This window comes from Sorex araneus, chromosome 4 (genome assembly GCF_027595985.1).
Source record: "Sorex araneus isolate mSorAra2 chromosome 4, mSorAra2.pri, whole genome shotgun sequence".
Lineage (NCBI taxonomy): Eukaryota > Metazoa > Chordata > Mammalia > Eulipotyphla > Soricidae > Sorex > Sorex araneus.
This window is the reverse complement of record NC_073305.1, coordinates 74827505-74855004: the sequence shown is the minus strand read 5'-3', so window position 1 is coordinate 74855004 and position 27500 is coordinate 74827505.

Sequence of the window (27500 nt, the reverse complement as noted above, 5' to 3'; positions counted from 1 at the left end):
AATGCGCAGTCACTCTGGTCGCCACGCATGCGCAGTGCGCCTTGGCCAACACGCATGCGCAGTGCGCTCTGGCCGCCATGCAAGCGCAGTGCGCCTTGGCAAACATGCATGCGCAGTGCGCTCTGGCCGCCACGCATGCGCAGTGCGCCTTGGCTACAACGAATGCGCAGTGCGCTCTGGCCACCACGCATGCACAGTGCGCCTTGGCCGCCACGCATGCGCAGTGCGCCTTCGCCGCCACGCATGCGATGTGCGCTCTGGCCGCCACGCATGCTCAGAGTGCTCTGGCCGCCAGGCATGCGCAGTGCGCTCTGGCCGCCACACATCCGCAATGCGCTCTGGCCCCCACGCATGCGCAGTGCGCTCTGGCCGCCACGCATGCGCAGTGCACTCTGGCGGCCACGCATGCGCAGTGCGCTCTGGCCGCCACGCATGCGCAATGAGCTCTGGCCGCCACACATGCGCAAAGTGCTCTGGCCTCCATGCATGCGCAGTGCGCTCTGGCCGCCAGGCATGCGCAATGAGCTCTGACCTCCACGCATGTGCAATGCGCTCTGGGCGCCACGCATGTACAGTGCGCTCTGGCCCCCACGCATGCGCAGTGCGCTCTGGCCCCCACGCATGCGTAGTGCGCTCTGGCCGCCACGCATGCGCAGTGCGCCTTGGCTACAACGAATGCGCAGTGCGCTCTGGTCGCCACGCATGCGCAGTGCTCTTGGCCAACACGCATACGCAGTGCGCTCTGGCGGCCACGCATGCGCAGTGCGCTCTGGCCGTCACGCATGCGCAGTGCGCTCTGGCCGCCACGCATGCGCAGTGCGCCTTGGCTACAACGAATGCGCAGTGCGCTCGGGTCGCCACGCATGCGCAGTGCGCCTTGGCCAACACGCATTCGCAGTGCGCTCTGGTCGCCACGCATGCGCAGTGCGCCTTGGCCAACACGCATTCGCAGTTCGCTCTGGCTGCCACGCATGCGCTGTCTGCTCTGGCCAACACGCATGCGCAGTGCGCTCTGGCAGCCACGCATGCGCAGTGCGCTCTGGCCCCACGCATGCGCAGTTCGCTCTGGCCGCCACGCATGCGCAGTGCGCCTTCGCCACCACGCATGCGATGTGTGCTCTGACCGCCACGCATGCTCAGAGCGCTCTGGCCGCCAGGCATGCGCAGTGCGCTCTGGCCGCCACGCATGCGCAATGCGCTCTGGCCCCAACGCATGCGCAGTGCGCTCTGGCCGCCACGCATGCGCAGTGCGCTCTGGCGGCCACGAATGCGCAGTGCGCTCTGGCCGCCACGCATGCGCAATGAGCTCTGGCCGCCACACATGCGCAAAGTGCTCTGGCTGCCATGCATGCGCAGTGCGCTCTGGCAGCCACGCATGCGCAGTGCGCTCTGGCCGCCACGCATGCGCAGTGCGCTCTGGCCACCACGCATGCGCAATGAGTTCTGGCCCCCACACATGCACAATGCGCTCTGGCCGCCATGCATGCGCAGTGCGCTCTGGCTGCCACGCATGCGCAATGAGCTCTGGCCTCCACGCATGCGCAATGTGCTCTGGGCGCCACGCATGCGCAGTGCGCTCTGGCCGCCATGCATTCGCAATGCGCTCTTGCCGCCACACATGCGCAATGTGCTTTGCCACCACGCATGAGAAAGAACAACAACCCGGGTAATGGTAGTTCTTATATAGCCTGGTTGCCCCGCTTCTGACGTGCTCTATTGGCTCTCGCCAATCACCCCATATGAGGGGTCGCTCATCAATTGGCTCTCGCCAATCACCCCATATGAGGTCGCACTCATCTATTGGCTCCCGCCAATCACCCCATATGAGGTCTCTCTATCATGGCCACCACGTATGCGCAATGCGCTCTGGCCGCCACGCATGCGCAGTGCTCTCTGGCCGCCACGCATGCGCAGTGCGCTCTGGCCGCCACGCATGCGCTGCGCTCTGGCCGCCACGTATGCGCAGTGCGCTGTGGCCGCCACGCATGCGCAGTGCGGTCTGGCCCCCACGCATGCGCAGTGCGCACTGGCCGCCACGCAAGCGCGGTGTGCTCTGTCCACCACGCAGGCGCAGTGTGCTCTAGCCGCCACGTATGCGCAGTGCGCTCTGGCCGCCACGCATGCGCAGTGCGCTCTGGCCGCCACGCATGCGCTGTGCGCTCTGGCCGCCACGCATGCGCAGTGCACTCTGGCCCGAACGCATGAGCAGGGCGCTCTGGCCGCCATGCATGTGCAGTGCGCTCTGGCCGCCACGCATGCGCAGTGCGCTCTGGCCGCCACGTATGCGCAGTGCGCTCTGGCCGCCACGCATGCGCAGTGCGCTCTGGCTTCCACGCATGCACTGTCTGCTCTGGCCGACACGCATGCGCAGTGCGCTCTAGCCGCCACGCATGCGCAGTGCGCTCTGGCCCCCACGCCTGCGCAATGAGCTCTGGCCGCCACGCATGGGCAGTGCGCTCTGGCCCCCATGCATGCGCAGTGCGCTCTGGCCGCCACGCAAGCCAGTGCGCCTTGGCCGCCAGGAATGCGCAGTGCGCTCTGGCCCCCATGCATGCGCAGTGCGCTCTGGCCGCCACGCAAGCGCAGTGCGCCTTGGCCGCCAGGAATGCGCAGTGCGCTCTGGTCGCCACGCATGCGCAGTGCCCCTGGCCAACACGCATGCGCAGTGCGCTCTGGCCACCACACATGCGCAGTGCGCCTTGGCCGCCACGAATGCGCAGTCACTCTGGTCGCCACGCATGCGCAGTGCGCCTTGGCCAACACGCATGCGCAGTGCGCTCTGGCCGCCATGCAAGCGCAGTGCGCCTTGGCAAACATGCATGCGCAGTGCGCTCTGGCCGCCACGCATGCGCAGTGCGCCTTGGCTACAACGAATGCGCAGTGCGCTCTGGCCACCACGCATGCACAGTGCGCCTTGGCCGCCACGCATGCGCAGTGCGCCTTCGCCGCCACGCATGCGATGTGCGCTCTGGCCGCCACGCATGCTCAGAGTGCTCTGGCCGCCAGGCATGCGCAGTGCGCTCTGGCCGCCACACATCCGCAATGCGCTCTGGCCCCCACGCATGCGCAGTGCGCTCTGGCCGCCACGCATGCGCAGTGCACTCTGGCGGCCACGCATGCGCAGTGCGCTCTGGCCGCCACGCATGCGCAATGAGCTCTGGCCGCCACACATGCGCAAAGTGCTCTGGCCTCCATGCATGCGCAGTGCGCTCTGGCCGCCAGGCATGCGCAATGAGCTCTGACCTCCACGCATGTGCAATGCGCTCTGGGCGCCACGCATGTACAGTGCGCTCTGGCCCCCACGCATGCGCAGTGCGCTCTGGCCCCCACGCATGCGTAGTGCGCTCTGGCCGCCACGCATGCGCAGTGCGCCTTGGCTACAACGAATGCGCAGTGCGCTCTGGTCGCCACGCATGCGCAGTGCTCTTGGCCAACACGCATACGCAGTGCGCTCTGGCGGCCACGCATGCGCAGTGCGCTCTGGCCGTCACGCATGCGCAGTGCGCTCTGGCCGCCACGCATGCGCAGTGCGCCTTGGCTACAACGAATGCGCAGTGCGCTCGGGTCGCCACGCATGCGCAGTGCGCCTTGGCCAACACGCATTCGCAGTGCGCTCTGGTCGCCACGCATGCGCAGTGCGCCTTGGCCAACACGCATTCGCAGTTCGCTCTGGCTGCCACGCATGCGCTGTCTGCTCTGGCCAACACGCATGCGCAGTGCGCTCTGGCAGCCACGCATGCGCAGTGCGCTCTGGCCCCACGCATGCGCAGTTCGCTCTGGCCGCCACGCATGCGCAGTGCGCCTTCGCCACCACGCATGCGATGTGTGCTCTGACCGCCACGCATGCTCAGAGCGCTCTGGCCGCCAGGCATGCGCAGTGCGCTCTGGCCGCCACGCATGCGCAATGCGCTCTGGCCCCAACGCATGCGCAGTGCGCTCTGGCCGCCACGCATGCGCAGTGCGCTCTGGCGGCCACGAATGCGCAGTGCGCTCTGGCCGCCACGCATGCGCAATGAGCTCTGGCCGCCACACATGCGCAAAGTGCTCTGGCCGCCATGCATGCGCAGTGCGCTCTGGCCGCCACGCATGCGCAATGAGCTCTGGCCTCCACGCATGTGCAATGCGCTCTGGGCGCCACGCATGCGCAGTGCGCTCTGGCCGCCATGCATGCGCAGTGCGCCTTGGCCGCCACGAATGCGCAGTGCGCTCTAGTCGCCACGCATGCGCAGTGCGCCTTGGCCAACACGCATGCGCAGTGCACTCTGGCCCCCACGCATGCGCAGTGCGCTCTGGCCGCCACGCATGCGCAGTGCGCTCTGGCCGCAACGCATGAGAAAGAACAACAACCCGGGTAATGGCAGTCCTTATATAGCCTGTTTGCCCCGCCTCTGACGTGGTCTATTTTCTTTCGACAATCACCGCACATGAGGTCGCGCTCATCTATTGGCTCCTGCGAATCGCCCCATATGACGTCACTCTGTCATGGCTACCAAGTATGCGCAATGTGCTCTGGCCGCCACGCATGCGCAATGCGCTCTGGCCGCCACGTATGCGCAATGCGCTCTGGCCGCCACGCATGCGCAATGCGCTCTGGCCGCCACGCATGCGCAGTTCTCTCTGGCCGCCACGCATGCGCAGTGCGCTCTGGCCGCCACGCATGCGCTGCGCTCTGGCCCCCACGCATGCGCAGTGCGCTGTGGCCGCCACGCATGCGCAGTGCGGTCTGGCCCCCACCCATGCGCAGTGCGCTCTGGCCGCCACGCAAGCGCGGTGTCTCTGGCCACCACGCAGGCGCATTGTGCTCTGGCCGCCACTTATGCGCAGTGCGCTCTGGCCGCCACGCATGCGCAGTGCGCTCTGGCCGCCACGCATGCACAGTGAGCTCTGTCCGCCACGCATGCGCAGTGCGTTCTGGCTGCCACGCATGCGCAATGCGCACTGGCAGCCACGCATGCGCAATGCGCTCTGGCCGCCACGCATGAGAAAGAACAACAACCCGGGTAATGGCAGTCCTTATATAGACTGGTTGCCCCGCCTCTGACGTGGTCTATTGGCTCTCGCCAATCACCCCATATGAGGTGGCGCTCATCAATTGGCTCTCGCCAATCACCCCATATGAGTTCGCGCTCATCTATTGGCTCCCGCCAATCACCCCATATGAGGTCTCTCTATCATGGCCACCACGTATGCGCAATGCGCTCTGGCCGCCACGCATGCGCAATGCGCTCTGGCCTCCACGCATGCGCAGTGCTCTTTGGCCGCCACGCATGCGCAGTGTGCTCTGGCCGCCACGCATGCGCTGTGCGCTCTGGCAGCAACGCATGCGCAGTGCGCTGTGGCCACCACGCATGCGCAGTGCGGTGAGGCCCCCACTCATGCGCAGTGCGCTCTGGCTGCCACGCATGCGCTGTGCGCTCTGGCCGCCACGCATGCACAGTGAGCTCTGTCCGCCACGAATGCGCAGTGCGCTCTGGCCCCCACGCATGCGCAGTGCACTCTGGCCGCCACACAAGCACAGTGCGCTCTGGCCGCCACGCATGAGAAAGAACAACAACCCGGGTAATGGCAGTCCTTATATAGCCTGGTTGCCCCGCCTCTGACGTGGTCTATTGACTCTCGCCAATCACCCCATATGAGGTGGCGCTCATCTATTGGCTCTCGTCAATCACACCTATGAGGTCGCGCTCATCTATTGGCCTCCGCCAATCACCCCATATGAGGTCTCTCTGTCATGGCCACCACGTATGCGCAATGCGCTCTGGCCGCCACGCATGCGCAATGCTCTCTGGCCGCCATGCATGCGCAATGCGCTCTGGCCGCCACGCATGAGAAAGAACAACAACCCGGGTAATGGCAGTCCTTATATAGCCTGGTTTCCCCACCTCTGACGTGGTCTATTGGCTCTCGCCAATCACCCCATATGAGGTCTCTCTGTCATGTCCACCACGTATGTGCAATGCACTCTGGCCGCGAAGCATGGGCAATGCGCTCTGGCCGCCACGCCTGCGCAATGCTCTCTGGCCGCCACGCATGCGAAATGCGCTCTGGCCACCACGCATGTGCAGTGCGCTCTGGCCAAAACGCATGCGCAGTGCGCTCTGGGATCCACGCATGGGCAGTGCTCTCTGGCCGCCATGCATGCGCAATGCGCTCTGGCCCCGACGCATGCGCAGTGCGCTCTGGTCGCCACGAAATCGCAGTGCTCTCTGGCCGCCACGCATGCGCAGTGCGCTCTGGCCGCCACGCATGCGCTGTGCGCTCTGGCCGCCACGCATGCGCAGTGCGCTCTGGACGCCATGCATGCGCAGTGCGCTCTGGTCACCACGCATGCGCAGTGTGCTCTGGCGGCCACGCATGCGATGTGCGCTCTAGCCGCCACGCATGCGCAGTGCGCGCTGGCCGCCTGGCATACGAAGTGCGATCTGGCCGCCACGCATGCGCAATGCGCTCTGGCCCCCACGCATGCGCAGTGCGCTCTGGCCACTACGCATGCGCAATGAGCTCTGGCCGCCACACATGCGCAATGCGCTCTGGCCGCCATGCATGCGCAGTGCGCTCTGGCCGCCACGCATGCGCAATGAGCTCTGGCCTCCACGCATGCGCAATGTGCTCTGGCCGCCACGCATTCGCAATGCGCTCTGGCCGCCACACATGCGCAATGCGCTCTAGCCACCACGCTTGAGAAAGAACAACAACCCGGGTAATGGTAGTTCTTATATAGCCTGGTTGCCCCGCTTCTGACGTGCTCTATTGGCTCTCGCCAATCACCCCATATGAGGTGGCGCTCATCAATTGGCTCTCGCCAATCACCCCATATGAGGTCGTGCTCATCTATTGGCTCCCGCCAATCACCCAATATGAGGTATCTCTATCATGGTCACCACGTATGCGCAATGCGCTCTGGCCATCACGCATGCGCAATGCGCTCTGGCCGCCACGCATTCGCAGTGCGTTCTGGCCGCCACGCATGCGCAGTGCTCTCTGGCCGCCACGCATGTGCAGTGCGCTCTGGCCGCCACGCATGCGCAGTGCGCTCTGGCCGCCACGCAAGCACAGTGCGCTCTGGCCGCCACGCATGTGCAGTGCGCTCTGGCCAACATGAATGCGCAGTACGCTCTGGCCCCCACGCATGTGCCGTGCACTCTGGCCCGAACGCATGAGCAATGCGCTCTGGCCCGAACGCATAAGCAATGCGCTCTGGCCGCCATGCATGCGCAGTGCCCTCTGGCCGCCACGCAAGCGCAGTGCGCTCTGGCCGCCACGCATGCGCAGTGCTCTCTGGCCGCCACGCATGCGCAGTGCGCTCTGGCCGCCACGCATGCGCCGTCTGCTCTGGCCAACAGGCATGCGCAGTGCGCTCTGGCCGCCACGCTTGCGCAGTGCGCTCTGGCCGCCACGCATGCGCAGTGTCCTCTGGCCGCCACGCAAGCGCAGTGCGCCTTGGCCGCCACGAATGCGCAGTTCGCTCTGGTCGCCAACATGCGCAGTGCGCCTTGGCAAACACGAATGCACAGTGTGCTCTGGCCGCCACGCATGCGCAGTGCGCCTTGGCCGCCACGAATGCGCAGTCGCTCTGGTCGCCACGAATGCGCAGTGCACCTTGGCTAACACGCATGCGCAGTGCGCTCTGGCCGCCACGAATGCGCAGTGCGCCTTGGCAAACACGCATGCGCAGTGCGCTCTGGCCGCCACGCATGTTCAGTGCGCCTTGGCCACCACGCATGCGCAGTGCGCCTTGGCCGCCACGAATGCGCAGTGCGCCTTGGCCGCCACGCATGCGCAGGGCGCTCTGGTCACCACGCATGCGCAGTGCGCCTTGCCCAACACGCATGCGCTGTGCTCTCTGGTCGCCACGCATGCTCAGTGCGCTCTGGCCGCCACGCATGCGCTGTCTGCTCTGGCCGCCACGCATGCGCTGTCTGCTCTGGCCGACACGCATGCGCAGTGCGATCTGGCCCCTACGCATGCGCAGTGCGCTCTGGCCGCCACGCATGCGCAGTGCGCCTTGGCCGCCACGAATGCGCAGTGCGCTCTGGTCCCCCACGCATGCGCAGTGAGCCTTAGCCAACACGCATGCGCAGTGCGCTCTGGCGGCCACGCATGCGCAGTGCGCTCTGGTCGTCACGCATGCGCAGTGCGCTCTGGCCGACATGAATTCGCAGTGCGCTCTGGCCCCCACGCATGCGCGGTGCGCTCTGGCCGCCACGCATGCGCAGTGCGCTCTGGCCACTAGGCATTCGAAGTGCACTCTGGCCGTCACGCATGAGAAAGAACAACAACCCGGGTAATGGCAGTCCCCATATGAGGTGGCGCTCATCTATTGGCTCTCAGCAAGCACCCCATATTAGGTGGTGCTCATCTATTGTCTCCCGCCAATCACCCCATATAGGTCACCCTGTCATGGCCGCCACGCATGCGAAATGCGCTCTGGCCGCCACGCATGAGAAAGAACAACAACCCGGGTAATGGCAGTCCTTATATAGCCTGCTTGCCCCGCCTCTGACGTGGTCTATTGTCTTTCGGCAATCACCCCACATGAGGTCGCGCTCATCTATTGGCTCCCGCCAATCACCCCATATGAGGTCACTCTGTCATGGCTACCAAGTATGCGCAATGCGCTCTGGCCGCCACGCATGCGCAATGCGCTCTGGCCACCACGCATGCGCAATGCACTCTGGCCGCCACGCATGCGCAATGCGCTCTGGCCGCCACGAATGCGCAGTGTGCTCTGGCCGACACGAATGCGCAGTGCGCCTTGGCCGACATGCATGCGCAGTGCGCTCTGGCCGCCACGCATGCGCAGTGCGCCTTCGCCGCCACGAATGCGCAGTGCGCTCTGGTCGCCACGCATGCGCAGTGCTCCTTGGCCGCCACGAATGCGATGTGCGCTCTGGCCGCCACGCATTCGCAGTGCTATCTGGCCGCCAGGCATGCGCAGTGCGCTCTGGCCGCCACGCATGCGCAATGCGCTCTGGCCCCCACGCATGCGCAGTGTGCTCTGGCCGCCACGCATGCGCTGTGCGCTCTGGCCGCCACGCATGCGCATTGCGCTCTGGCCGCCACGCATGCGCAATGCGCTCTGGCCGCCACACATGCGCAATGCGCTCTGGCCGCCATGCATGCGCAGTGCGCTCTGGCCGCCACGCATACGCAATGAGCTCTGGACTCCACGCATGCGCAATGTGCTCTGGGCGCCACGCATGCGCAGTGCGCTCTGGCCGCCACGCATTCGCAATGCGCTCTGGCCGCCACTCATGCGCAATGCGCTCTGGCCACCACGCATGAGGAAGAACAACAACCCGGGTAATGGTAGTTCTTATATAGCCTGTTTGCCCCGCTTCTGACATGCTCTATTGGCTCTCGCCATTCATCCCATATGAGGTGGCGCTCATCAATTGGCTCTCGCCAATCACCCCATATGAGTTCGCGCTCATCTATTGGCTCCCGCCAATCACCCCATATGAGGTCTCTCTATCATGGCCACCACGTATGCGCAATGCGATCTGGCCGCCACGCATGCGCAGTGCGCTCTGGCCCCCACGCATGCGCAGTGCGCTCTGGCCGCCACACAAGCGCAGTGCGCCTTGGCCGCCAGGAATGTGCAGTGCGCTCTGGTCGCCACGCATGCGCAGTGCGCCTTGGCCAACACGCATGCGCAGTGCGCTCTGGCCACCACACATACGCAGTGCTCCTTGGCCGCCACGAATGCGCAGTGCGCTCTGGTCGCCACGCATGCGCAGTGCGCCTTGGCCAACACGCATGCGCAGTGCGCTCTGGCCGCCACGCATGCGCAGTGTGCTCTGGCCGCGACGCATGCGCTGTGCGCTCTGGCCGCCACGCATGCGCATTGCGCTGTGGCCACCACGCATCCGCCGTGCGGTCAGGCCCCCACGCATGCGCAGTGCGCTCTGGGCGCCACACAAGCGCGGTGCGCTCTGGCCACCACGCATGCGGAGTGCGCTCTGGCCGCCACGCATGCGCAGTGCGCTCTGGCCGCCACGCATGCGCAATGCGCTCTGGCCGCCACGCATGCGCTGTGCGCTCTGGCCGCCACGCATCCGCAGTGCGCTCTGGCCGCCACGCATGCGCAATGCGCTCTGGCCGCCACGCATGCGCAGTGCGCTCTGGCCGCCACACATTCGCTGTGCGCTCTGTCCGCCACGCATGCACAGTGCACTCTGGCCCCCACGCATGCGCAGTGCGCTCTGGCCGCCAAGCATGCGCTGTGCGCTTTGGCCGCCACGCATGCACAGTGAGCTCTGTCCGCCACGCATGCGCAGTGCGTTCTGGCTGCCACGCATGCGCAATGCGCACTGGCAGCCACGCATGCGCAATGCGCTCTGGCCGCCACGCATGAGAAAGAACAACAACCCGGGTAATGGCCGTCCTTATATACACTGGTTGCCCCGCCTCTGACGTGGTCTATTGGCTCTCGCCAATCACCCCATATGAGGTGGCGCTCATCAATTGGCTCTCGCCAATCACCCCATATGAGTTCGCGCTCATCTATTGGCTCCCGCCAATCACCCCATATGAGGTCTCTCTATCATGGCCACCACGTATGCGCAATGCGCTCTGGCCGCCACGCATGCGCAATGTGCTCTGGCCGCCACGCATGCGCAGTGCTCTTTGGCCGCCACGCATGCGCAGTGTGCTCTGACCGCCACGCATGCGCTGTGCGCTCTGGCCGCCACGCATGCGCAGTGCGCTGTGGCCACCACGCATGCGCAGTGCGGTGAGGCCCCCACTCATGCGCAGTGCGCTCTGGCCGCCACGCATGCGCTGTGCTCTCTGGCCGCCACGCATGCACAGTGCGCTCTGTCCGCCACGCATGCGCAGTGCGCTCTGGCCGCCACGCATGCGCAGTGCGCTCTGGCCGCCACACAAGCACAGTGCGCTCTGGCCGCCACGCATGAGAAAGAACAACAACCCGGGTAATGGCAGTCCTAATATAGCCTGGTTGCCCCGCCTCTGACGTGGTCTATTGACTCTCGCCAATCACCCCATATGAGGTGGCGCTCATCTATTGGCTCTCGTCAATCACACCTATGAGGTCGCGCTCATCTATTGGCTCCCGCCAATCACCCCATATGAGGTCTCTCTGTCATGGCCACCACGTATGCGCAATGCGCTCTGGCCGCCACGCATGCGCAATGATCTCTGGCCGCCATGCATGCGCAATGCGCTCTGGCCGCCACGCATGAGAAAGAACAACAACCCGGGTAATGGCAGTCCTTATATAGCCTGGTTTCCCCGCCTCTGACGTGGTCTATTGGCTCTCGCCAATCACCCCATATGAGGTCTCTCTGTCATGTCCACCACGTATGTGCAATGCGCTCTGGCCGCGAAGCATGGGCAATGCGCTCTGGCCGCCACGCATGCGCAATGCTCTCTGGCCGCCACGCATGCGAAATGCGCTCTGGCCACCACGCATGTGCAGTGCGCTCTGGCCGAAACGCATGCGCAGTGCGCTCTGGCCCCGACGCATGCACAGTGCGCTCTGGTCGCCACGAAATCGCAGTGCTCTCTGGCCGCCACGCATGCGCAGTGCGCTCTGGCCGCCACGCATGCGCTGTGCGCTCTGGCCGCAACGCATGCGCAGTACGCTCTGGCCGCCACGCATGCGCACTGCGCTCTGGCCGCCACGCATGCGCAATGCGCTCTGGACGCCATGCATGCGCAGTGCGCTCTGGTCACCACGCATGCACAGTGCGCCTTGTGCAACACGCATGCGCAGTGCGCTCTGGCGGCCACGCATGCGCAGTGCGGTCTGGCCGCCACGCATGCGCAATGCGCTCTGGACGCCATGCAGGCGCAGTGCGCTCTGGTCAACACGCATGCACAGTGCGCCTTGTGCAACACGCATGCGCAGTGCGCTCTGGCCGCCACGCATGCGCAATGCGCTCTGGACGCCATGCATGAGCAGTGCGCTCTGGTCACCACGCATGCACAGTGCGCCTTGTGCAACACGCATGCGCTGTGCGCTCTGGCCGCCACGCATGCGCAGTGCGCTCTGGCCGCCACGCATGCGCAGTGCGCTCTGGCCGCCACGCATGCGCAATGCGCTCTGGACGCCATGCATGCGCGGTGCGCTCTGGTCACCACGCATGCACAGTGCGCCTTGTGCAACACGCATGCGTAGTGCGCTCTGGCCGCCACGCATGCGCAATGCGCTCTGGACGCCATGCATGCGCAGTGCGCTCTGGTCACCACGCATGCACAGTGCGCCTTGTGCAACACGCATGCGCAGTGCGCTCTGGCGGCCACGCATGCGCAGTGTGCTCTGGCGGCCACGCATGCGCAGTGTGCTCTGGCCATCACGCATGCGCAGTGCGCTCTGGTCGCCACGCATGCGCAGTGCGCCTTGGCCGCCACGCATGCGATGTGCGCTCTAGCCGCCACGCATGCGCAGTGTGCGCTGCCCACCTGGCATACGAAGTGCGATCTGGCCGCCACGCATGCGCAATGCGCTCTGGCCCCCACGCATGCGCAGTGCGCTCTGGCCACCACGCATGCGCAATGCGCTCTGGCCGCCACGCATGCGCAGTGCGCTCTGGCCGCCACGCATGCGCAGTGCTCTCTGGCCGCCACGCATGCGCAGGGTGCTCTGGCCGCGACGCATGCGCTGTGCGCTCTGGCCGCCACGCATGCGCATTGCGCTGTTGCCACCACGCATCCGCAGTGCGGTCAGGCCCCCACGCATGCGCAGTGCGCTCTGGGCGCCACACAAGCGCGGTGCACTCTGGCCACCACGCATGCGGAGTGCGCTCTGGCCGCCACGCATGCGCAGTGCGCTCTGGCCGCCACGCATGCGCAATGCGCTCTGGCCGCCACGCATGCGCTGTGCGCTCTGGCCGCCACGCATCCGCAGTGCGCTCTGGCCGCCACGCATGCGCAATGCGCTCTGGCCGCCACGCATGCGCAGTGCGCTCTGGCCGCCACACATGCGCTGTGCGCTCTGTCCGCCACGCATGCACAGTGCACTCTGGCCCCCACGCATGCGCAGTGCGCTCTGGCCGCCAAGCATGCGCTGTGCGCTTTGGCCGCCACGCATGCACAGTGAGCTCTGTCCGCCACGCATGCGCAGTGCGTTCTGGCTGCCACGCATGCGCAATGCGCACTGGCAGCCACGCATGCGCAATGCGCTCTGGCCGCCACGCATGAGAAAGAACAACAACCCGGGTAATGGCAGTCCTTATATAGACTGGTTGCCCCGCCTCTGACGTGGTCTATTGGCTCTCGCCAATCACCCCATATGAGGTGGCGCTCATCAATTGGCTCTCGCCAATCACCCCATATGAGTTCGCGCTCATCTATTGGCTCCCGCCAATCACCCCATATGAGGTCTCTCTATCATGGCCACCACGTATACGCAATGCGCTCTGGCCGCCACGCATGCGCAATGCGCTCTGGCCGCCACGCATGCGCAGTGCTCTTTGGCCGCCACGCATGCGCAGTGTGCTCTTGCCGCCACGCATGCGCTGTGCGCTCTGGCCGCCACGCATGCGCAGTGCGCTGTGGCCACCACGCATGCGCAGTGCGGTGAGGCCCCCACTCATGCGCAGTGCGCTCTGGCCGCCACGCATGCGCTGTGCGCTCTGGCCGCCACGCATGCACAGTGCGCTCTGTCCGCCACGCATGCGCAGTGCGCTCTGGCCCCCACGCATGCGCAGTGCGCTCTGGCCGCCACACAAGCACAGTGCGCTCTGGCCGCCACGCATGAGAAAGAACAACAACCCGGGTAATGGCAGTCCTTATATAGCCTGGTTGCCCCGCCTCTGATGTGGTCTATTGACTCTCGCCAATCACCCCATATGAGGTGGCGCTCATCTATTGGCTCTCGTCAATCACACCTATGAGGTCGCGCTCATCTATTGGCTCCCGCCAATCACCCCATATGAGGTCTCTCTGTCATGGCCACCACGTATGCGCAATGCGCTCTGGCCGCCACGCATGCGCAATGCTCTCTGGCCGCCATGCATGCGCAATGTGCTCTGGCCGCCACGCATGAGAAAGAACAACAACCCGGGTAATGGCAGTCCTTATATAGCCTGGTTTCCCCGCCTCTGACGTGGTCTATTGGCTCTCGCCAATCACCCCATATGAGGTCTCTCTGTCATGTCCACCACGTATGTGCAATGCGCTCTGGCCGCGAAGCATGGGCAATGCGCTCTGGCCGCCACGCATGCGCAATGCTCTCTGGCCGCCACGCATGCGAAATGCGCTCTGGCCACCACGCATGTGCAGTGCGCTCTGGCCGAAACGCATGCGCAGTGCGCTCTGGGTTCCACGCATGCGCAGTGCTCTCTGGCCGCCATGCATGCGCAATGCGCTCTGGCCCCGACGCATGCGCAGTGCGCTCTGGTCACCACGAAATCGCAGTGCTCTCTGGCCGCCACGCATGCGCAGTGCGCTCTGGCCGCCAGGCATGCGCTGTGCGCTCTGGCCGCCACGCATGCGCAGTGCGCTATGGCCGCCACGCATGCGCAGTGCGCTCTGGCCGCCACGCATGCGCAATGCGCTCTGGACGCCATGCATGCGCAGTGCGCTCTGGTCACCACGCATGCACAGTGCGCCTTGTGCAACACGCATGCGCAGTGCGCTCTGGCGGCCACGCATGCGCAGTGTGCTCTGGCGGCCACGCATGCGCAGTGCGCTCTGGCCGTCACGCATGCGCAGTGCGCTCTGGTCGCCACGCATGCGCAGTGCGCCTTGGCCGCCACGCATGCGATGTGCGCTCTATCCGCCACGCATGCGCAGTGCGCGCTGGCCGCCTGGCATACGAAGTGCGATCTGGCCGCCACAAATGCGCAATGCGCTCTGGCCCCCACGCATGCGCAGTGCGCTCTGGCCACCACGCATGCGCAATGAGCTCTGGCCGCCACACATGCGCAATGCGCTCTGGCCGCCATGCATGCGCAGTGCGCTCTGGCCGCCACGCATGCGCAATGAGCTCTGGCCTCCACGCATGCGCAATGTGCTCTGGGCGCCACGCATGCGCAGTGCGCTCTGGCCGCCACGCATTCGCAATGCGCTCTGGCCGCCACACATGCGCAATGCGCTCTAGCCACCACGCTTGAGAATGAACAACAACCCGGGTAATGGTAGTTCTTATATAGCCTGGTTGCCCCGCTTCTGACGTGCTCTATTGGCTCTCGCCAATCACCCCATATGAGGTGGCGCTCATCAATTGGCTCTCGCCAATCACCCCATATGAGGTCGTGCTCATCTATTGGCTCCCGCCAATCACCCCATATGAGGTCTCTCTATCATGGCCACCACGTATGCGCAATGCGCTCTGGCCGTCACGCATGCGCAATGTGCTCTGGCCGCCACACATTCGCAGTGCTCTCTGGCCGACACGCATGCGCAGTGCTCTCTGGCCACCACGCATGCGCAGTGCGCTCTGGCCCCCACGCATGCGCAGTGCGCTCTGGCCGCCACGCAAGCACAGTGCGCTCTGGCCGCCACGCATGTGCAGTGCGCTCTGGCCAACATGAATGCGCAGTACGCTCTGGCCCCCACGCAGGTGCCGTGCGCTCTGGCCCGAACGCATGAGCAATGCGCTCTGGCCCGAACGCATGAGCAATGCGCTCTGGCCGCCATGCATGCGCAGTGCCCTCTGTCCGCCACGCATGCGCAGTGCGCTCTGGCCACCACGCATCCGCAGTGCTCTCTGGCCGCCACGCATACGCAGTGCGCTCTGACCGCCACGCATGCGCCGTCTGCTCTGGCCGACACGCCTGCACAGTGCGCTCTGGCCACAACACTTGCGCAGTGCGCTCTGGCCGCCACGCATGCGCAGTGTGCTCTGGCCGCCACGCAAGCGCAGTGCGCCTTGGCCGCCACGAATGCGCAGTTTGCTCTGGTCGCCAACATGCGCAGTGCGCCTTGGCCAACACGCATGCACAGTGTGCTCTGGCCGCCACGCATGCGCAGTGCGCCTTGGCCGCCACGAATGCGCAGTCGCTGTGGTCGCCACGAATGCGCAGTGCGCCTTGGCTAACACGCATGCGCAGTGCGCTCTGGCCGCCACGAATGCGCAGTGCGCCTTGGCCAACATGCATGCGCAGTGCGCTCTGGCCGCCACGCATGTTCAGTGCGCCTTGGCCACCACGAATGCGCAGTGCGCTCTGGTCGCCACGCATGCGCAGTGCGCCTTGGCCAACACGCAATCGCAGTGCGCTCTGGTCGCCACGCATGCGCAGTGCGCCTTGGCCACCACGCATGCGCAGTGCGCCTTGGCCACCACGAATGCGCAGGGCGCTCTGGTCACCACGCATGCGCAGTGCGCCTTGGCCAACACGCATGCGCTGTGCTCTCTGGCCGCAACGCATGCTCAGTGCGCTCTGGCCGCCACGCATGCGCTGTCTGCTCTGGCCGACACGCATGCGCAGTGCGCTCTGGCCGCCACGCATGCGCAGTGCGATCTGGCCCCCACGCATGCGCAGTGCGCTCTGGCCGCCACGCATGCGCAGTGCGCCTTGGCCGCCACGAATGCGCAGTGCGCTCTGGTCCCCCACGCATGCGCAGTGAGCCTTAGCCAACACGCATGCGCAGTGCGCTCTGGCCGACACGCATGCGCAGTGCGCTCTGGCCGACATGAATTCGCAGTGCGCTCTGGCCCCAACGCATGCGCGGTGCGCTCTGGCCGCCATGCATGCGCAGTGCACTGTGGCCGCTAGGCATGCGCAATGAGCTCTGGCCGCCGCACATGCGCAATGCGCTCTGGCCGCCATGCATGCGCAGTGCGCTCTGGCCGCCATGCATGCGCAATGAGCTCTGGCCTCCACACATGCGCAATGCGCTCTGGCCGCCACGCATGCGCAAAGCGCTCTGGCCGCCACGCATGAGAAAGAACAACAACCCGGGTAATGGCAGTCCTTATATAGCCTGGTTGCCCCGCCTCTGACGTGGTCTATTGTCTTTCGACAATCACACCACATGAGGTCGCGCTCATCTATTGGCTCCCGCCAATCACCCCATATGAGGTCACTCTGTCATGGCTACCAAGTATGCGCAATGCGCTCTGGCCGCCACGCATGCGCAATGCACTCTGGCCGCCAGGCATGCGCAATGCGCTCTGGCACCCACGCATTCGCACTGCGCTCTGGCGGCCACGAATGTGCAGTGCGCTCTGGCCGCCACGCATGCGCAGTGTGCCTTGGCCGCCATGCATGCGCGGTGCGCTCTGGCCGCCACGCATGCGCAGTGCGCCTTGGCCGCCACGAATGCGCAGTGCGCTCTGGTCGCCACGCATGCGCAGTGCGCCTTGGCCGCCACGCATGCGATGTGTGCTCTGGCCGCCACGCATGCGCAGAGCGCTCTGGACGCCAGGCATGCGCAGTGCGCTCTGGCCGCCACGCATGCGCAATGCGCTCTGGCCCCACGCATGCGCAGTGCTCTCTGGCCGCCACGCATGCGCAGTGCGCTCTGGCCGCCACGCATGCGCAGTGCGCTCTGGCCGCCACGCATGCGCAATGAGCTCTGGCCGCCTCACATGCGCAATGCGCTCTGGCCGCCATGCATGCGCAGTGCGCTCTGGCCGCCATGCATGCGCAATGAGCTCTGGCCTCCACACATGCACAGTGCGCTCTGGCCGCCACGCATGCGCAAAGCGCTCTGGCCACCAGGCATGCGCAGTGCGCTCTGGCCGCCACTCATGCGCAATGCGCTCTGGCCCCCACGAATGCGCAATGAGCTCTGGCCGCCACACATGCGCAATGCGCTCTGGCCGCCACGCATGCGCGGTGCGCCTTGGCCGCCACGCATGCGATGTGCGCTCTGGCCGCCACGCATGCGCAGAGCGCTCTGGACGCCACGCATGCGCAATGAGCTCTGGCCGCCGCACATGCGCAATGCGCTCTGGCCGCCATGCATGCGCAGTGCGCTCTGGCCGCCATGCATGCCAAATGAGCTCTGGCCTCCACACATGCGCAATGCGCTCTGGCCGCCACGCATGCGCAAAGCGCTCTGGCCCCCACGAATGCGCAATGAGCTCTGGCCACCACACATGCGCATTGCGCTCTGGCCGCCACGCATGCGCGGTGCGCCTTGGCCGCCACCCATGCGATGTGCGCTCTGGCCGCCACGCATGCGCAATGAGCTCTGGCCGCCGCACATGCGCAATGCGCTGTGGACACCATGCATGCGCAGTGAATCTGGCCGCCACGCATGCGCAGTGCGCTCTGGCTGCCACGCATGTGCAATGAGCTCTGGCCGCCGCACATGCGCAATGCGCTCTGGACACCATGCATGCGCAGTGACTCTGGCCGCCACGCATGCGCAGTGCGCTCTGGCCGCCACGCATTCGCAATGCGCTCTGGCCGCCACACATGCGCAATGCGCTCTAGCCACCACGCTTGAGAAAGAACAACAACCCGGGTAATGGTAGTTCTTATATAGCCTGGTTGCCCCGCTTCTGACGTGCTCTATTGGCTCTCGCCAATCACCCCATATGAGGTGGCGCTCATCAATTGGCTCTCGCCAATCACCCCATATGAGGTCGTGCTCATCTATTGGCTCCCGCCAATCACCCAATATGAGGTCTCTCTATCATGGCCACCACGTATGCGCAATGCGCTCTGGCCATCACGCATGCGCAATGCGCTCTGGCCGCCGCACATGCGCAATGCGCTCTGGCCGCCATGCATGCGCAGTGCGCTCTGGCCGCCATGCATGCGCAATGAGCTCTGGCCTCCACACATGCGCAATGCGCTCTGGCCGCCACGCATGCGCAAAGCGCTCTGGCCACCAGGCATGCGCAGTGCGCTCTGGCCGCCACTCATGCGCAATGCGCTCTGGCCCCCACGAATGCGCAATGAGCTCTGGCCGCCACACATGCGCAATGCGCTCTGGCCGCCACGCATGCGCGGTGCGCCTTGGCCGCCACCCATGCGATGTGCGCTCTGGCCGCCACGCATGCGCAATGAGCTCTGGCCGCTGCACATGCGCAATGCGCTCTGGACACCATGCATGCGCAGTGACTCTGGCCGCCACGCATGCGCAGTGCGCTCTGGCTGCCACGCATGCGCAATGAGCTCTGGCCGCCGCACATGCGCAATGCGCTCTGGACACCATGCATGCGCAGTGACTCTGGCCGCCACGCATGCGCAGTGCGCTCTGGCCGCCACGCATTCGCAATGCGCTCTGGCCGCCACACATTCGCAATGCGCTCTAGCCACCACGCTTGAGAAAGAACAACAACCCGGGTAATGGTAGTTCTTATATAGCCTGGTTGCCCCGCTTCTGACGTGCTCTATTGGCTCTCGCCAATCACCCCATATGAGGTGGCGCTCATCAATTGGCTCTCGCCAATCACCCCATATGAGGTCGTGCTCATCTATTGGCTCCCGCCAATCACCCCATATGAGGTCTCTCTATCATGGCCACCACGTATGCGCAATGCGCTCTGGCCATCACGCATGCGCAATGCGCTCTGGCCGCCACGCATTCACAGTGCTCTCTGGCCGCCACGCATGCGCAGTGCTCTCTGGCCGCCACGCATGCGCAGTGCACTCTGGCCGCCACGCAAGCACAGTGCTCTATGGCCGCCACGCATGTGCAGTGCGCTCTGGCCAACATGAATGCGCAGTACGCTCTGGCCCCCACGCATGTGCCGTGCGCTCTGGCCCGAACGCATGAGCAATGCGCTCTGGCCCGAACGCATATGCAATGCGCTCTGGCCGCCACGCATGCGCAGTGCGCTCTGGCCGCCACACAAGCGCAGTGCGCTCTGGCCGCCACGCATGCGTAGTGCTCTCTGGCCGCCACGCATGCGCAGTGCGCTCTGGCCGCCACGCATGCGCCGTCTGCTCTGGCTGACAGGCATGCGCAGTGCGCTCTTGCCGCCACGCTTGCGCAGTGCGCTCTGGCCGCCACGCATGCGCAGTGTCCTCTGGCCGCCACGCAAGCGCAGTGCGCCTTGGCCGCCACGAATGCGCAGTTCGCTCTGGCCGCCACGCAAGCGCAGTGCGCTCTGGCCGCCACGTATGCGCAATACACTCTGGCCGCCACGCATGCGCAATGCGCTCTGGCCGCCACGCATGCGCAGTGCGCTCTGGCCCCCACACATGCGCAATGCGCTCTGGCCCCCACGCATGCGCAGTGCGCTCTGGCCGACACACATGCGCAATGCGCTCTGGCCGCCATGAATGCGCCGTGCGATCTGCCAACATGTATGCGCAGTGCGCTCTGGCTCCCACGCATGTGCCGTGCGCTCTGGATGAACGCATGAGCAATGCGCTCTGGCCGCCATGCATGCATAGTGCGCTCTGGCCGCCACGCATGCGCAGTGCGCTCTGGCTTCCACGCATGCGCAGTGCTCTCTGGCCGCCAAGCATGCGCAGTGCGCTCTGGCCGCCACGCATGCGCTGTCTGCTCTGGCCGCCAAGCATGCGCAGTGCGCTCTGGCCGCCACGCATGCGCTGTCTGCTCTGGCCGACACGCTTGCGCAGTGCGCCTTGGCCGCCACGAATGCGCAGTGCGCTCTGGTCGCCACGCATGCGCAGTGCGCTTTGGCCAACATGCAGGCGCAGTGCGCTCTGGCCGCCACGCATGCGCAGTGCGCCTTGGCTGCCACGAATGCGCAGTCGCTCTGGTCGCCACGCATGCGCAGTGCTCCTTGGCCAACACGCATGCGCAGTGCGCTCTGGCCGCCACGCATGCGCAGTGCGCCTTGGCCAACACGCATTCGCTGTTCGCTCTGGTCGCCACGCATGCCCTGTGCGCCATGGACACCACGCATGCGCAGTGCACCTTGGCCGCCACAAATGCGCAGGGCGCTCTGGTCACCACGCATGCGCAGTGAGCCTTGGCCAACACGCATGCGCAGTGCGCTCTGGCGGCCACGCATGCGCAGTGCGCTCTGGCCGTCACGCATGCGCAGTGCGCTCTGGCCGACATGTATGCGCAGTGCGCTCTGCCCCCCACGCATGCGCGGTGCGCTCTGGCCGCCACGCATGCGCAGTGCGCTCTGGCCGCTAGGCATGCGAAGTGCGCTCTGGCCGCCACGCATGAGAAAGAACAACAACCCGGGTAATGGCAGTCCCCATATGAGGTGGCGCTCATCTATTGGCTCTCAGCAAGCACCCCATAAGAGATGGTGCTCATCTATTGGCTCCCGCCAATCACCCCATATAGGTCACTCTGTCATGGCCGCCACGCATGCGAAATGCGCTCTGGCCATAACACATGCGCAATGCACTCTGGCCGCCACGCATGAGAAAGAACAACAACCCGGGTAATGGCAGTCCTTATATAGCCTGGTTGCCTCGCCTCTGACGTGGTCTATTGGCTCTCGCCAGACACCCCATATGAGGTCTCTCTGTCATGTCTACCACGTATGCCCAATGCGCTCAAGCCGCGAAGCATGCGCAATGCGCTCTGGCCGCCACGCATGCGCAATGCGCTCTGGCCGCCACACATGCGCAATGCGCTCTGGCCGCCATGCATGCGCAGTGCGCTCTGGCCGCCACGCATACGCAATGAGCTCTGGACTCCACGCATGCGCAATGTGCTCTGGGCGCCACGCATGCGCAGTGCGCTCTGGCCGCCACGCATTCGCAATGCGCTCTGGCCGCCACTCATGCGCAATGCGCTCTGGCCACCACGCATGAGGAAGAACAACAACCCGGGTAATGGTAGTTCTTATATAGCCTGTTTGCCCCGCTTCTGACATGCTCTATTGGCTCTCGCCATTCATCCCATATGAGGTGGCGCTCATCAATTGGCTCTCCCCAATCACCCCATATGAGTTCGCGCTCATCTATTGGCTCCCGCCAATCACCCCATATGAGGTCTCTCTATCATGGCCACCACGTATGCGCAATGCGCTCTGGCCGCCACGCATGCGCAATGCGCTCTGGCCGCCACGCATGCGCAGTGCTCTCTGGCCGCCACGCATGCGCAGTGTGCTCTGTCCGCGACGCATGCGCTGTGCGCTCTGGCCGCCACGCATGCGCATTGCGCTGTGGCCACCACGCATCCGCAGTGCGGTCAGGCCCCCACGCATGCGCAGTGCGCTCTGGGCGCCACACAAGCGCGGTGCGCTCTGGCCACCACGCATGCGGAGTGCGCTCTGGCCGCCACGCATGCGCAGTGCGCTCTGGCCGCCACGCATGCGCAATGCGCTCTGGCCGCCACGCATGCGCTGTGCGCTCTGGCCGCCACGCATCCGCAGTGCGCTCTGGCCGCCACGCATGCGCAATGCGCTCTGGCCGCCACGCATGCGCAGTGCGTTCTGGCCGCCACACATGCGCTGTGCGCTCTGTCCGCCACGCATGCACAGTGCACTCTGGCCCCCACGCATGCGCAGTGCGCTCTGGCCGCCAAGCATGCGCTGTGCGCTTTGGCCGCCACGCATGCACAGTGAGCTCTGTCCGCCACGCATGCGCAATGCGTTCTGGCTGCCACGCATGCGCAATGCGTACTGGCAGCCACGCATGCGCAATGCGCTCTGGCCGCCACGCATGAGAAAGAACAACAACCCGGGTAATGGCCGTCCTTATATAGACTGGTTGCCCCGCCTCTGACGTGGTCTATTGGCTCTCGCCAATCACCCCATATGAGGTGGCGCTCATCAATTGGCTCTCGCCAATCACCCCATATGAGTTCGCGCTAATCTATTGGCTCCCGCCAATCACCCCATATGAGGTCTCTCTATCATGGCCACCACGTATGCGCAATGCGCTCTGGCCGCCACGCATGCGCAATGCGCTCTGGCCGCCACGCATGCGCAGTGCTCTTTGTCCGCCACGCATGCGCAGTGTGCTCTGGCCGCCACGCATGCGCTGTGCGCTCTGGCCGCCACGCATGCGCAGTGCGCTGTGGCCACCACGCATGCGCAGTGCGGTGAGGCCCCCACTCATGCGCAGTGCGCTCTGGCTGCCACGCATGCGCTGTGTGCTCTGGCCGCCACGCATGCACAGTGCGCTCTGTCCGCCACGCATGCGCAGTGCGCTCTGGCCCCCACGCATGCGCAGTGCGCTCTGGCCGCCACACAAGCACAGTGCGCTCTGGCCGCCACGCATGAGAAAGAACAACAACCCGGGTAATGGCAGTCCTTATATAGCCTGGTTGCCCCGCCTCTGACGTGGTCTATTGACTCTCGCCAATCACCCCATATGAGGTGGTGTATAAAAATAAAAAGAAAAAGAAAGGGCGAGGGAAGGGACGCCTCACCGCACCGAGCCAGGCACAGGGCCTAGGTCAGCAGCTGTCTCTCCCGCCACCCGAGTTCGGTAGCCTCCAGCCACTTCCCCCACCCCGGGGAGGTTGATGGCGAAGATGTGGCAGGCAAAGGAAGGAACGGAGCCATGATGGTTGGTCTCACTTGCAGTTTATTCCAGTCTTCCCTCTATACACTCTCCATCCTCTCTACACCTGTCCGCCCTCTATACACTTTCCGCCCCCTCACCTTCTCTCCCAACCCCTTTTATTGATCATGGCCCTTCTAAAGGGCGCAATACATTGACGTCACCAAAAGCACCAAAAGATCTTACAGGAAGAACATTGAGGCAACATAATTCTCTTGTATCTGCAGGCTGGCTAATCTAGGCCCCCGGAAAGAAGATACAAAAACGAAACGGAAGCCTTCTTTGGGCTGAAAGCACTCGGATTTACATCCCAAAGACCAGGCTGGGCTGCAGCCTGGAATCTACAATGTCAAATCAAACCTGGCTAGCACCTTAGATCTGCGGGGGTCAAAGATCAGCTAGGTTTCTGTGACAAAAGGTTTCTGTGACAAAACTCCAGAAGGCAGCTGGAAAAGGGGAAATATTCCAACATCTAACCCCCTTTTTGTTTAGAACAGATTTTAACCATAAAATAAAATGCTAGGCACAAAAAGTTCAATAACACTAGCAGAACACCTATTCTCTAGGACAGATACGCTTTCAGCAGGACCCATCCAAGGATGAAATCCCATGGTTGTGTTTCTCCTCTCCTTGTCCAGTAAACATATAAGCATTCATAATATTAATCATTTTGTATGGGCATAGCAAGAGATGCATTAAACTTTTAGAATTGCTCTCCGGGAGTCACTTCGATCTCAGACTACAGCGCTCAGGCCAGATTAGTCTTTCCTAGCCCTAGCAGGGCCCTGTCTCATCGTTGCTTTTGGATCATGAAATGACATCCCATGACCAAGCTCTTAACATATAGTTAAGCATTAGGCGCTTTGGCCAGGCCCATCTCGATGCCAGGGTAGCACACAACTTACCGCTTGCCCTGGGTCCTTCTTCGTCCCACGTTGGGACCCTGCCTTTTAGAGGGCTAGGAACTGAGGGTAACCAAGGCTACAGTCAAGAAAGCAGATGCCCAGGAATTAATAATATTCAAAGCCAATTAAATTCCAATTGCAAAGGCATAATATTAAATGTCTTCCTTTGTCCATACAAAAAGAAATGGCTATAAACTAAACTATTCAAAAGACAGGAAGAGAGGAGAAAGACAATATCTCACTCATACATATAAAATCATAGATTTAACTCATCAAAAATACTTCGCCATATAACTGAAAACCCAATACCAAAGGATAGTTATTACAGGTACTATGAATTTACAAATCCATTATTCTAACTGTTCACATATATATTATACGCTAACAAATGATTCTTAACATTACCCCATAAAAATTCAGTCAAATTTTACAACATGAGTGTTATACAAAATAAAGCATAATTCTAATCTACAGGAAATCAAAAGGGCGCACAAGCTAAAACAGAAAGAGTTAAATTTCCATTAAAATACATCAGGTTAAAAATCCAAATTAAAATGATGCAGTAAGAAAAAAATCTATTGCATCCATACACTGATTTTCTTTAAATTTCCATTCCAGGCTTATTTCTACTCTTTTGTCTGTAAGAACATAACTTTGATGGGCGTGGCCGATATACCTAAGCTCCTAGTGGCAAGGGGAGAAAGGACGAACCAATGATATCCAACAACTCCCCCTTTTCTGTTTACAAAATTTAAAAAAATTTGAAATAGAAAGAGGAACAATACCAAACACAATACAGTCTTATAAATTGTAGTAAAATTTCAGTCCGACCCTTGGGCAGAGCAGTGCTTGTAATAAAGCGTCCAATTGTCCTGCACTGTCCAAGGGTGAGGAAAGTCACCAATGATGAGAGTCAGTCAGTCCCATTCTGAAGAAATGAAGTGTCTGGATCAGAATTGAAGAGTTGTTTCCGCAACAGCAGCAGTAGTGGTCACAGCAATGAGTCCTAGAGGAGCAGCTATAGGAGTCTGATGAACTTCATGAAGTACTGGATCAGGCAGGGAGCACTGGAACAGGAGCATCACTTCTGTCAGGAGTCTTTCAGCAGGGGAATGCAGCCATTCTCTGGTCAGGTTCACTGGCAGTCATATCTGTGTAACCTAGCTTATGTTTGGAAAAAACACTTTAAAGTTATTAGAGGCTTCGACCATTGGGGTTTGGTACGTCTCCATGCCTAGAGGTAGAGAAAGAGACAGGGGGAACTCCGACACAAACAGTTATTCTAGAAAGGAATTAAAAGGTTTTCCTATTAAAAGTCATTCCTTCCTCCTTCAGAAACTGAGGCACCTGTGAATTCCAAGGAAAGGGTAAAAGTAAGGAATTGTTAATCCAAAATATGGGGTCCTGGCGTTTTCCATTCTACAACCTGTGAAAGAAAGATACAAGGAATGCTCTTAATGTGACGTCATGATATGTTAGAGGAGTTAGAGGCCTTTGCTGCAGGCTCTCTGATGCAAACTCCTCCTCTGGTTTTCTTGTGGCTGCCAGCTGAAATCAGTTTGGCGGTGGCTTGTAGCTGGAATTTGGAGGGTTGTAAAACTGCAAAGTTCTGGAAGTTAAAGCGGGCAGATGAATTCGGCTCCTGACGAAATGCAAAACAGGACTCAAAGTTTCTTGGTGGAGATATCTGTTGAAAGAAAAACATAGCCTTTTCCTCGAATGAGGAGTCTCCCTGCTATCCAATTTTTGTCAATTTTAATCTAAATAGGAGAATTAGTAGTTTCTTGAGCCTGTGCACCTTCCTGGGAATGCCTTTCAGCTGTTGTAAATGGCTCTCCTTGAGGTAAATTCAAAAATTTTAAAGAAAACAATGTCAAGGACAAGGAGTCAAACGGGGCATACCTCCCTTTTTTTTTTTTTAAACTGTGCTCAAGTCATGATCCAGTAAGACCAGAATGAGATCAGATAAGAGTAATAAAGGAAAAGGAAAAAAAAAATTCAGAGCACTTTTGTAAAACAGCTTGTAGCTGCTGAAGCAATTTTTGAACTATAGTGTTTGATGCATTTAGAGACATAGTCATAATACCAGGGAAGAAACCAACAGCATAAACTGAGTTTGAGATGATATTAGCCAGCCCTGGCACATGGGCAATGAAGAAACCAACGTGGCAAGTTACAGCCTTCATTGGAAGCTCTTTCCTGATATCAGAAATAACCTGCTTCATAACCATGCACACACACAAGCAGAAGTATCCTAGTGACAATGCCTTCTGTCCCTCACCAGACTCAGCATCTGTAGTGGCTGAGTGGGTGAGCACCCAGGAATGAGGCGTCTCTGTGCCTCCTGGGTCAATAAGCAATTGCCGAGTGGGGAATAACCACGTACCCACTGGCCCTGAAGCCGTTTTTCCAGAGGTGGCATCTCATGAACTAGAAGTGGGAGTTCACTTCCCCAAAAATAAAACTGTACCAGCCTGAATCTTTGAATAAACTTCCTTGGAACTGGCACATCACCACAGGTTCTGATAAAAAACCTGAGATTTGGTTGTCCAGACTGAGTTCCTGGCAGATGATCTTGGGAATTGAGACTAGAAACTAGACAAGGCTTTCTCCACCTCTGGCCTGACTGAGGCCTCTCAGGGTAGCTGAGCCCTTTTACACAGAGTTCTGCTCGGTTAGCCAGTGCAAATTCACCAACAGACATAACTCTTTGATTCCAAAGTTCCTTGCTTTTATCCTGGCTCAAAACCTGTTGCCCATTAGGTATAGAACTCAGCTCCGCATGTCCCATACACGGGATAGCTTCCTGTTCCCTGAACTCAGCCGCTTGTCCTTGAGATTCTAGATGCACTCCATGAGTGGCGTCAGAGATTGGCGACGCCTTTACCTTCACTGTCAGGAAATCCTCCAGACAACCATGAAAACCTGATGTGCTGCTTGCAAGGTTCACTTGAGCAAGCTCCCTTTCTACCTGGGGGCTCAAATCTTGTCCCTTTACTTTAGAATTTAATGTGTTGGGACTCTGGGTGAGGCAGATGGTAACTGTATCAGGGCAGGGAATATCCAAGGCATTGCTCCCTGCCGTGGCTGGTTGCAGTGAATCTACGGACTGGAGCTCTGAAGCTCCACACTGGGGAGAAGGGCTGCAGCTGGGAATATCCCCTGATTTTGCGGGGCCTGGGGCTGGCCCCACTGCAAGTTTCCCGAATTGGGGTCAGCAGCCACACCAAGATTGGAGGGACAATCTCTGGCCCAATGGTTTCCTTTACGGCATCGTGGA